General features: G+C 38.7%; 1 pseudogene; it reads left to right on the forward strand.

The window, feature by feature from the left end:
* The first annotated feature begins 7,973 nt into the window (after positions 1–7,973).
* LOC119516115 lies at positions 7,974–9,973 on the forward strand (annotated as a pseudogene).
* Positions 9,974–12,463: the final 2,490 nt, after the last annotated feature.

Here is a 12,463-nt window from a genome sequence, read left to right on the forward strand (position 1 = left end):
GAAAGTCAAAATTCTCCTCAAGTAGGCTGCCTTAGTGTGAAGAACAAGGACATCTGTATTCTTCACCAGAGTAACCAATCTTTCTGTGCATTGTGTATTATGTATTAAAGCCACATGTGAAGGGATAAGGGTCCTCTCTTCCTTAGAAGAGAAAAGAGCAATTGCTCTGTGGGAAGAAAAGAAATCAATGGTTTAATCGATTACCCAATTGTATCCCTAGAGCCTAATCAACTAAGTTGATTGATTGTGGACAGACAAGTTGAAACTAAAATAATGCTTGTAAAAACAAAGGGCATAAATTACTTGTGCTACAAGACACAGGCAACAGGCAGTGCTTCAGAGACAGAGCTGTCCAGCCAAAATGTAGCAATCGCCTGACCCATTTCTCTGTATTCTAAAAGGGGTCTTTCCCTTTTCTGTAAACAAAAGTACAAAATGGAGAGTGATACTTCCATGTCAGAATAGAAGGATGTATCCTGGTACCTGATGACTAAGGATGGCCAGCCTCAACAGCCCATTTTTTTTTTTTTTTTTTTTTAATCATCATTTTATTGAGATATATTCACATACCACGCTGTCATACAAAACAAATTGTACTCTCGATTGTTTACAGTACCATTACATAGTTGTACATTCATCACCTAAATCAATCCCTGACACCTTCATTAGCACACACACAAAAATAACAAGAATAATAATTAGAGTGAAAAAGAGCAATTGAAGTAAAAAAGAACACTAGGTACCTTTGTCTGTTTGTTTGCTTCCCCTACTTTTCTACACATCCATCCATAAACTAGACAAAGTGGAGTTTGGTCCTTATGGCATTCCCAATCCCACTGTCACCCCTCATAAGCTACATTTTTATACAACTGTCTTCAAGATTCATGGGTTCTGGGTTGTAGTTTAATAGTTTCAGGTATCCACCACCGGCTACCCCAATTCTTTAGAACCTAAAAAAGGTTGTCTAAAGTGTGCGTAAGAGTGCCCACCAGAGTGATCTCTCGGCTCGTTTTGGAATCTCTCTGCCACTGAAGCTTATTTCATTTCCTTTCACATCCCCCTTTTGGTCAAGAAGATGTTCTCCATCCCACGATGCCGGGTCTACATTCCTCCCCGGGAGTCATATTCCACGTTGCCAGGGAGATTCACTTCCCTGGGTGTCTGATCCCACGTAGGGGGGAGGGCAGTGATTTCACCTTTCAAGTTGGCTTAGCCAGAGAGAGAGGGCCACATCCTCAACAGCCCATTTTTAAGCCTCTATAAAAACTTACCATATCTTCTCCTCTCCTTCCCCCTAACCCCCATCCCAAGAAGACACCACAAACATCCCAGTCAGGTGACTGGGAGTTAGAGAGACCCACCTATCCATGTGTACATACTCTTATTATATCCATTCTGCAAATGAAAAAACTGCAGCCCAAAGAACTTCATGCCCAAAGTTGTCCAGCCAGTAAAGAATGAAGTCAGAACCGGAACTCAGAGTCTCTGAAACCAGATCAGAGCCCGGATTCTAACGTGAAGAGTAGTAGTAGAGCTGGGACTACAACTGAGCTTTCCTCACCGCCTGTTCAATCTATTTTGTATCTGCCATCTTACCTCCCAGACCGAGTGGCTCAGCTCAAATAAGGACATTTGTGTTAGGAGCCGAAGAGACCTGAGATCTTATTAACTTCTCTAGTACTTCTCTCAAATGGCCTCATGGGTACTCATAAGTATTATTTTATTTCTGGCTCATAAACTTTCCACCAGGACAGGACACCACATCAGTGAAGTAATTAAATCTTTATAATAACAATATTATGCTAATGGAAATTATTAGTTTATTCCTCTTCCTTAAAAACCATCTGGTAGATTTACCTGGCAATTACTTTGAGATGTCATAGTGGATCTTAAAGCATAAAGAATATAAGGATTCATAAGTTTCTCTGAGCAATGGAGTTTTCCATGCAGTAACAAGCTGGCAGGGCTGACCTATTGAATTTAGACATAAACAGGATACTGGAAAAGACTGGAGGAGAGCACATGACAGCTCTCAGATTAGAATTCAGGTGGTAGAGTAGAAAGCATAGGAATTTCCAAGCCCAAGCTTTCTACTGGGAGCATTTGCTGCCAATATTTTGATTGCATTATGAATTTCTTTTTTAAATGGTTTGTTCTTTCATATCGAATAATAAAACACAGGTATTAGAGCCAATTTAAGTAATTTAGAATAATTAGACTCTTAAGTAGGGAGCACATGTTCAAAGCAAAACAATCTCTCTCCAAACAACAGTGATGTCAGAGGTTTTGGGTTTGGGTCTGTTTTCTGTCTCCCCTCCCTGTGGCTCAAACGCGTGGCATAGTTTTCCTTCCTGGAGCCCAGTTACCCAGTAACTCTTGAAATGGCTGGATAAATGTTGGCTGCCGTGCACATTCAACCTTGAAAGTACAACAATCTGGGATTTTAATTCAAACAAATGTGAAAATGGATTATAAATAGGATCCAGCTGCATTTCTAACAGTCAAGAGAAAAATAAATTGCTGAGACCAGAAAGTCAGAAAAAGGAAAATGAAAGCACCTCGCCTTCCTTTTCCCTATGGCCTTTCCCCGATCCTGTTGAAAGAGGACTCAAGAAGGTCTAAAATGTTTTAATTATATTTACTTAAGTTGTCATTGGTTACTTGGCTTCCTGAAATTTCTGCTTAATTAAACCAGGCCCCATTTTCAGATCTACACATGTATCTACAGCCCAGCATTTAGTAAAGGAAAAAAAAAAAAAACTTAGCAAAGGCTGTCTTACTGGAGACTTCCCATCCTGCTGCCAACAACTGCAGTTCATATGTTAGTAGCACAGACGTTGGCCAGCAAAACTCAAAGCTTCTTCAGGGGTGTTGACAAAGCCTACCATCCCTGATCCCCAATAATCCTTTTCTCTTTCCCACGGTACCTTCCATATAAGTCAATGTTTGATTATGACCAAATTGTCAGCAATTCATTTCAAATCATTAGCACCCCACAAAATGGAATTACATGATCTACAGCCTGGATCAATGGGGAAATCCAACCTTCTCTGTTTAATATTCATATTGTTAAAAGGCAGTGCTAGGTCGCTGGCTATTTCTTAAATGTCAGCGTCAAACAGATGATTTAATTAAGCCTGGTAATATCCCCTAGAGGGCCAGTTATGGTATGCAGGCTATGCCTTGCACAACCATAGAGGGCGCTGTCCATGCCCCAGTCATCATCTGCATTTTTACAATGATGATATTCTGGCAGATGGCAGCAAAGTGTCTTGAAGAAAGGGCCCCAATTTCTAATTCAATTATTTGGCCTGGGGTAGTACTGACCCCTAAGATTCCGCATTGGGTTGAATTTTAAGCAAATAATAGAACATAATATATTTTAAGAATTTCTACTCCTATCTTAAGAACTGTCTGGGTTTTTGTTTGTTTGTTTGTTTGTTTCAAATGGCAACATTATTTGTCACTAGCTCTATTTGCTACTAAATAGCAGTTTCACACTGAAACACAACTCCTGCATTTATGTAAAAAAAAATAAAGCCACTCCAGCATGAAATTAAATCATGAATTTTGAAGGAACCTATTGCATGTGTGCAATGCTCAACGGACAACGTATCTTCTCTTTTTGTTTCTTTGACTTGGTATAAAATCCTCTGCTCCTCCTCTATTTGCTCACAGAGAATCAGTAAAACAGGCCAGACACTGAATTTGCCTACAATGGCAAAGTCTTCCCAAACATTTGAGCAAACAGTCCCTAGGTGTGTCTATTCCCTTCCAAGGATTGTTTGTTTCACTTGCAAACATTTCCAATGTGAAACTGTTTGTCCCACTCATTGTCAGGGAAGCAATTATTTGTTTGAGGGGAAGCTTAGCTAGATAGCAGACAATTTCACAAACATGCCCACAGGTTAAGGTGACTCAAAAACCTCCCTTTCCTCATTCTAATCTCCTTGAAACATTTCTGTCTGGGGTTTTAGCATGTATTCTTCTAGGGTCTCTAAAATGCATTTGCATATCCTTTGGGAAGGCAGGATTCCTGGGATTCTCAAAAATACGTTTGTGGCCTACAAGACCAGTAACCCAATGTAGCTATAACCGCCCATGTTCCTCAGCTATTGGCCTACAAAGTCACCCCACTTCATTCTCAACGGGCAATAAATCCATAGAAACACAAATGGAGACAGAGAAAAGTAGGGGGAAAAGGCCAAAGACATCGGTAGATAGGTTTCCTAAAAGTTAAATATGGTACTAGTATTTTAAAGAAAGAATATTAACAGATGCCAATCTTGGCATATTGGAAAACTAAAATTCATTTCTTCCAATGAAATTTCCTTTTAAATTTATGTATTGAATTTGCTGTTAAATAATGAAGTCAAAGAGGAGGAGAAGAGGAAGAGAAACAGAGGTAGGAAGGAAAGAAGGAAGGCAAAGGGTGGGGGGGAAGGGAAGGAAGCTAAAGGGAAGTTAAATTTGGATAAAATTCTGGAGGATCCTGTGTATCAAAGCCTTAAAAGTGCAAACTCTGGCTCATCAGTTCCATTTCCAGAAATTTATTTATTAGAAATAAGAGGAGATGTGCAGAAAAAAAGATGTATAATATATGACTTTCACTGCAGCATTGTTTATAATAGAAACTAACTAATGCAACCTTGATGTCCAACTAGGAGGGATTTTAAAAACTGAATTATAAGCCTCTGCTGACCACCTCTCCTTCATCCTATCTACTCTTTGTGTACTATCTTCCATTCACTTTATTATCTTATTTTAGAGCCTTTGCAATTCCAGTTATATCTTCTTCAAATACTCTGCCCTATCATGGCTTAGAGCTAGCTATTCCTTCTCCTTCTTTAGTCTTAGCTTTATACCACCTTAGGCCTTCTACCTTTATTATTCACCTCAGTGTGCAATACACTCGTTTCATAGTATCAGTGCCCATTTCAATGACCTATATGTGGTTTTGAGTGTTTATTCCCCAATTCCTTATAATAGCTAAAATCTACATGATAGCCAGGACCCCATCCAACTACTATGTGCCTAATAACCATTCTAGGACCTGCCCCATAGAAAGAACTCAGAAAATGTTTCTTGAAAGAATAAATCTACACAATAAGATATTAGACCTGATATTGCCATCACATGACCTATATCACTTTTAGAATCAAGGGAAAAAGTTTCAAAGGGCCTGTTATTTAATTCTATTATTTATTTATATGCTACCTAATTCTCAAGGTCATAAACATTACAAGGGTTTTACTTAGAGTAGTTCTTGATTGACCTAGGCAATGTTGTATATTGCAAAATTTGACCTCTGGATCAGTTGCATGTTTCTCTGTAACAAACTATCCCAAACCTAGTAGCAGAAATCATTTTAGTCTTCTCTCACAGTTCAGGGTGTTGACTGGTCAGTGGGCTGTCCTTGCCCAGGATCGCCCATCCATTGGCAGTCAGATGGTGGCTGGGAGTGGGGTCTTCAAAGGGATGCCTCACTCACATGTCTTGCAGAGGATGCTGGCTGTCAGCTGGGAACTCACTTGGAGCTGTTGGCCAGAAACCTAAGCATGGTATCTCCACATGGCCTCATCTTCCTCCCAGAACAGCAGCTGGGATCCAAGAGTAAGCATCCCAGTGGAACCAAGAGAAAGCTGTATCATCTTTTGTGGCCCAGCCTTTCTACTCAGAGATCATCACTTCTGCCATAGCTACATGCCCACCCAGATTCAAGGGGAGGGAACATAGACAACACTGATGAGAAGAGTATCAAAGTCACTTTGTAAGACTAGCATGTGGGATGGGAGATATAATAGTGGCCAAGGTTGGAAAATACAATTGGCCAGAATCCCTTAAAGCTTTAATTTTTAATTCCCCACTACTATCCTAAATCTTCACAATATGCAATGAAAGTAGAGTTGAACATTTCTTAATAAGCTTATGTTTTTTGTACATATACTTAATAAATATTGTTGATGAGTCCTAGGTGGTAGAAGTAGCTGCCTGGAATGCTGTTTTTTTGTTTTTTTTTTTTTGTTTGTTTTAATTCAGTTTTATTGAGATGTATTCACATACCATACAATCATCCATGGTATACAATCAGCTGTTCACAGTACCATCATATAGCTGTGCATTCATCACCCCAATCTATTTTTGAACATTTTCCTTACACCAGAAAGAATCAGAATAAGAATAAAAAATAAAAGTAAAAAAGAACACCCAAATCATTCCCTCCATCCCACCCTATTTTTCATTTAGTTTTTGTCCCCATTTTTCTATTCATCCATCCATACACTGGATAAAAGAAGTGCGATCCACAAGTTTTCACAATCACACTGTCACCCCTTACAAGCTACATTGTTATACAATCATGTTCAAGAGTCAAGGCTACTGGGCTGGAGTTTGGAAGTTTCAGGTATTTACTTCTAGCTATTCCAATACATTAAAACCTAAAAAGTGTTATCTGTATAGTGCATAAGAATGTCCACCAGAGTGACCTCTCAACTCCATTTGAAATCTCTCAACCACTGAAGCTTTATTTCATTTCATTTCGCATCCTCCTTTTGGTCAAGAAGATGTTCTCAATCCCACGATGCTGGGTCCAGATTCATCCCCAGGAGTCATATCCTGCATTGCCAGGGAGATTTACACCCCTGGGGAGTCAGGTCCCACATAGTGGGGAGTGCAGTGCATTCACCTGCCAAGGTGGCTTAGTTAGAGAGAGGGGGCCAAATCTGAGTAGCAAAGAGCAGAGTGCTGGGTTTTAACCCAATGTCTATCACTGTCTAATGTTGCATCTCTTAGTCTAATTTGCATTTGGTTACTGAAATTCAACCTGCCCCTCTTATGTCACAGAATAGTTTCAGAATGGTAAAAATGGGAAAAAATAGCTTTTTCAAAAGCGAACTCTTCAAAGAGCTGGTTTCAAGTGTTATAGCTGTTACAGGAGCTACTTAAAAAAAAAAAAAAATTATGTCCTGGAGTGGATTGGAAATCTACAAAAGAAGGATCAGAACTCAGAAGTTGAAACAGATAATAGGAGTTCATCATTCTCCCACCCTCGCTTACATTGTTCATGTGGCTAGAAGGGTGCCCCCGAGCTTGTAAAAATCTTGGGGTTTAATGTCCTTATAGTCATACTTGAATTTTTTTCTATTAAAGGGGGAGAATAATAGCCATCTTGTGTATGTGACATAAAAGTGAGCAACAAGATGTTTAATGTGCCCAGAATAAATACCTGAACCATAATAAGTTCTCAACTGGCGATTAGTTCTACACAAGAAAATAATATTTTTTCTCTGACCTTGAGGTGCTTACTGCCTACTAAATAAATATTGTATAAATACAAGGTATTAAATGGTCTATCAGGTATTTCCATATCTGCCTTCTTAAGCACACCATGATGCATGACATTTATTAATCATCTTTTCAGAGAAAGAGAGTACTAGAAAAATTCTGTCCACTGGCCTACAAAAGTGGTAAAAAAATTTTGGTCTTTCTTGGGCTCCTGGTGCAAATCAAGTCTCAAGTGCTATCAAAACCACAAGTTCAGTCATGTGTAGGTGTGAGATGTTAATTTATATCCCAGACAAGTTGAGAGAATTCCAATCCATGGGAGTCCAAGCCCTGAAACTGAAGGGACCGTAGCTGAAGTAGGGAAACGTCCACAATCCATGGTCCCTATCAAAAATGAATTCTCTATCAAAAATTACAAATCACAAGTGCAAATTAACCATCAGGAGGAGAAACAAGGGAAGTAACAGCACCCTAAGAATGAGGAATTATAAAGCTATCTAAAAATCTATAAAATAAGTGTGTTTCAAATGTAAAAGAGCTGATGGGCGTGGGGACACCCAGCGCTTCGCCGAGTGCAGGGGTGGGTTGGCAGAGGAGCCATTGCTGGCTTCACTGGCTGAGCCACCTGCTTGCAGGCTGCTCCCTCCACTTTGCCCTTCACCTTGTCTGGGCCTCTGCAGGCCCTTCAAGTGCTTGGAAAAAATTCTTTTATCAAATTTGCAAATACTGAAGAGGACACCCTCCTATCATCAGTGTTATAACTTTTTTGTCTCTCAATTCAGTGTCATGTGTCACCCTGGTCATAGACAAATAGAAACCTGAATAGCTGGACTTAGGTGGTATTCAAGGCCTGGTTTGCAAAACAGTTAATGACAAACTTTGGGCCACCATGCGGGAACCCCAGCATATGGATAAGAATGTTCCATCTCTGCTGTTTAATATGTGAATGATAAAAGAGGTTGACAGTTAGCTAGGCCCTCCTTCTTTTCTGTCCATAGCTGATAAGAAAGAGAATCCTTCTGTGCTAGCTGAAAGCTGTTTCAGAGAACTGCTGGGACAAGTGACTTTGGAAATATGAATAATGCTGTTAGACTAGTTTTGTGCATTTTAGGTGATCATAAACTATGGGATCCTAATGAATTTGCAGTTCACTGCTTTAAAAATGTAATATATTCTATTCAGCCTCAGCATTCTCACCATATGATCCAGGAGATTCTAGGACACCTTGATACTGGTAAAAAAAGATTCTCTGCAGGTTTGGGCAGGTATTATTCAGGTTCTGTTAGAGGCTGTTGTCGTTGCTGCTACAGGTTCCATAGGCCCTAGTGCTAGAAGTCTTTAATACCCTATTGTAGCATCCATGTTGAATTTGAAGCAGATGATTTACAGGGAGGATCTGTGGGGAGTGTCAACTTAAACACCAGTCCCAAAGACAATGGCAGGAAGGTGCAGAAGGCTATCATCCAAACAATGGGATGTTTTGGAAGTCACCTACCAGATTATCAGCAGTTTTTGGAACAACCACTCCTAGTTTGTTTATCAGTCAACTAGGGGATTTGGGAGCCAGGTGAATTCAGATAATGTTGCTGAGATCTTTACCTGGGGCAACCTCTGGATACAAAGCAAAAACGATTGTTACTGCACTACCTGGGTCTTTCCTGGATCCTTTGTTATCAGCCTCTGGAAGACTGTGAACTGAAAAAGTTTGTATCGGAAGTGGTATACAAGGGCAAAGCTTTGGGGGATCAGAATAATACTAGATGTAGCTGACCTAAAGATTGAAAGAGAAAAAAATTTGTGGACAAGACACAAGCTTCATGAAAAGAATGGGCAACAAATAAACCAGCACACATATTGGGGCTGTAAAGAGGAAAGTAATGTTCTCTTGCTCTTTAACTATTGCACTGGTGAATGAAGACATGATTGTTGATTTCGTTTAATTAACCATTGCTTTACAGGATAGCACAGTCATCAGTGCCAATGATAGCATACCATAATTTGCCAACATTCCATTCCTGTGGAATTATGGTGCTGGTTGCAGCATACTTCAATTTTATAAGCCAGATGATAGCTGGCCCTGCATTTTTCTATTATTTTAACAAGGTTTTTGAAATTTGAAATATTAAAGCCCCTTATTTTCTACCAGAGCATATTTTCAGAGGTAAGTGAATGCTTCAAAATCTTCAGAGAAGCAAGACAAAAGTTTGTACTTGCTGACCAACAGTATTTAGGTGGAAATGGATATAGTGTTGAGAGATTGTCAGTACTATATATGCCACAAGTAAAAGATGAAAATCAACTTTCTAGAAGACAAAGTATTGTGGCGCTGTATCCATCAAGGTGGGTATTTTACTCAGCAATGTTCCTTGTGATGATGTGGCTAGTAATAATGAAGAAATCTCCTCTGAAGCAGTGAAGAAAGCAACTGATACCAGTGGAATGGAAGAACAGGAAAAAAGAAAAGAGGCATCTTGTAATGGAGAAATTCCAGAAAGCACCTTTTGAAGAAACAGCAACACGGTATAAATGCAAAGCAAATTTGCTTCATGATAGACTTGCTCAGATATTGGAACTCAACATACACCCTCCTCCATGCCCATCAGGAAAACTGACCATTACTTCTGGGAATGTCCAATACCAGTCTGTCCCAGTCCATGAGATGGAATTTCCAGGCCTGTGTGTGCACTGAGAGGCTCCTGAAGACCTCAGCATAGTATTTTAAAGCCCCTCAATTAAGGCTAAGCTGAGTTTTTAGGGTTTACTCGATACATATTAACATACATAGTGTAAATAATGAGAACTCATCTTTAACCAAATGCATGGCAAACCATAATAGAATTTCATATTAGAAATTTTGAAACTATGTATTATTTGGAGTACTTTTGAAGATAAAATTATGCCATGTTAATTTCTTTTGGGGTTCATGTTGGTTTTTAACATTGCACACATAATGGTCCATTGTTAGTATATTTGAAACTTTTCAAAGACATGATTTTTTAAAAAATTAATCCTTCTGAGGATTTAAAATATATTGAAAATTTTGAAAATATATAGTGTATTTCTTAAACATCTACACAACTGCTTAGAAATAGAATTTCTTTTGCTTTCAGTCAGCTGCAAAAGCAAATACATACCTGTATATTCCTGATCCTGGAGATGCAAAATGTTCTGTGGCTTTTATCCCCATGCTTTAGATAAGTTGTTATAGGCATCCTTCTATTTGTTTAATAACATTTGACAGACAGTTCTCAGCTTATTTAAGGTAATAAAAAATCTATTGAATAGTAGTCCCAGAATACAACCCAAAAAATCATGATACTTTAAGCATCTAGTTGTAATACTGTGCCTCCTGCCAAGAGTGTGAACATTCTACGTAAGAGTCTTAGAGCTTACTCTTGGAGTACTGAACTGTGCAATATTTTTTACATCAAAATTTATTACTTTACAGGCTATGCTTTGAAATTATGGTAGGATGGTTTGTTAGCTCCATTAATTAAATGAGATATATATTTAGAATAGAAATAAAACACATTTAAAACACCTGCTAGTTCACCTGTGAGGAGTCTTTACATTTCTATTGAGTGCATTAATTTACATTTTTACATTGTGCATTTTTAAATCCTTTTAGTCAGAAATTCCCCGAACAGACTTTTAATTTGTAAGAGTTGAACCGTAACTTGTATGCATCTCTGTTTAGGATTAGTTATATTACATTTGAAAAGAGTACCTATAGTTTTAGCAGTCAAGTGTGCTAAGGATTGCCATTTTAAGCTTCTGTTGATTTAAGCTACATAGATTTTATGTACACTTTTCCTCAAAAAGCAAGGCTAGAAGGCAATGTAATAAATAATATTTTCAAAATGCCAGGGCAAAATCACTGTCAATCTAGAATACGTACCCAGCTAAACTATAATCCAAAAATAAGGGTAAAATAAAGACATTTTCAGATATAGATTGAGAGAGTTTACTACTTACAGACTGTCAGGAAAAAAATTACCAAAGAAAATGAACTCAGAATAAAAGGAGTAAGATGCAATATACAAATTAATAAACTTGCAACAATAATTTTATATTTACCAATTTAGGTAGAAGTAAAAAACTAAAGCCTGGAAGGTGGGAGTGAATTGATCAGAGTTAAGGTGTTTTTAGTTCTTTGCATTGTTTTGGAGGATTGAAACCGAAACATGGAGATTGGAAGATACCTAACATAAGATTGTGCATTGTATGGGGGTTTTCACTTGCATTTTTAAGTCCACTTTCTACTTAGGCTCTGAGAATACCAATTAATGCCTCTTCTCAAGGCAATTTTAGCCTTCCTTTCCACTATTCTTTTCCCAGTTTATAGACACATCATCATTTTGTGCGATCACAGCTTAGTTTTCTCACCTCCTGCACAAATTCCTTCTGCCCTTTGGACCTTTCCTTTGGGCCTTCCATCTCTGCGTTTTTTTGTTTTGTTCAGCACAACGAGTGCCCACCAGGACTTCCTTACAAATCCCTTTTCTTGACCCTGATTCTTCCCCTAAAGTTGATTCTTGACCTCTGTTTTAGTCAGGGATATGTGGATAGCAAGAAACAGATATGCCTCAAGTTATCTCAAGAAAAGGAAGAAACACAAAGAACTAAAGGCTAGAAGGTTATCAGGCAATGGGTCTGGCTATCTGGGAGTCTCTCTCTCTCTCTCTCTCTCTCTCTTCCCAGCCCCTCTCTCCCTCCCTTCCTCTCCCTCTCTCGATGGTCTCACATCTCTGCTACCCTCTGCCCATGTCTCCATTCTCCATTCTGCAAACTAGTTTCAGAGACTTCCTGATTTTATTTATTTTAGAACTTCAACATGAACATATATGGCTTTGGGTTATTATGACCCAACACTAACCTCAAATTTACCTGACTTTATTGTTTCTGTCTTAGTTTAGGATTCCTCAGAAGTGGACTCTGAGACAGGGATCAGAAAGCATGCATTTTATTTAAGAGATGATCCCAGAAAATGCTGGTGAGGATGTGGAAGAAGTGGGGCAGGGAAGAGAAGATAGCATATAAAATATGTATTATTAAGTCAGTTAGCACTGTGTGTAACTGGAGCTTAATCTTGCTGGGAAACCCTGGCATACAGTGTAAAACATGCATTTCAGAATTATGCCAGCCAAAGGGCAAAGAAGCTGGGGTGTTTATACAACTC

The sequence above is a fragment of the Choloepus didactylus genome, chromosome 19 (assembly GCF_015220235.1).
Source record: "Choloepus didactylus isolate mChoDid1 chromosome 19, mChoDid1.pri, whole genome shotgun sequence".
Taxonomy (NCBI): domain Eukaryota; kingdom Metazoa; phylum Chordata; class Mammalia; order Pilosa; family Megalonychidae; genus Choloepus; species Choloepus didactylus.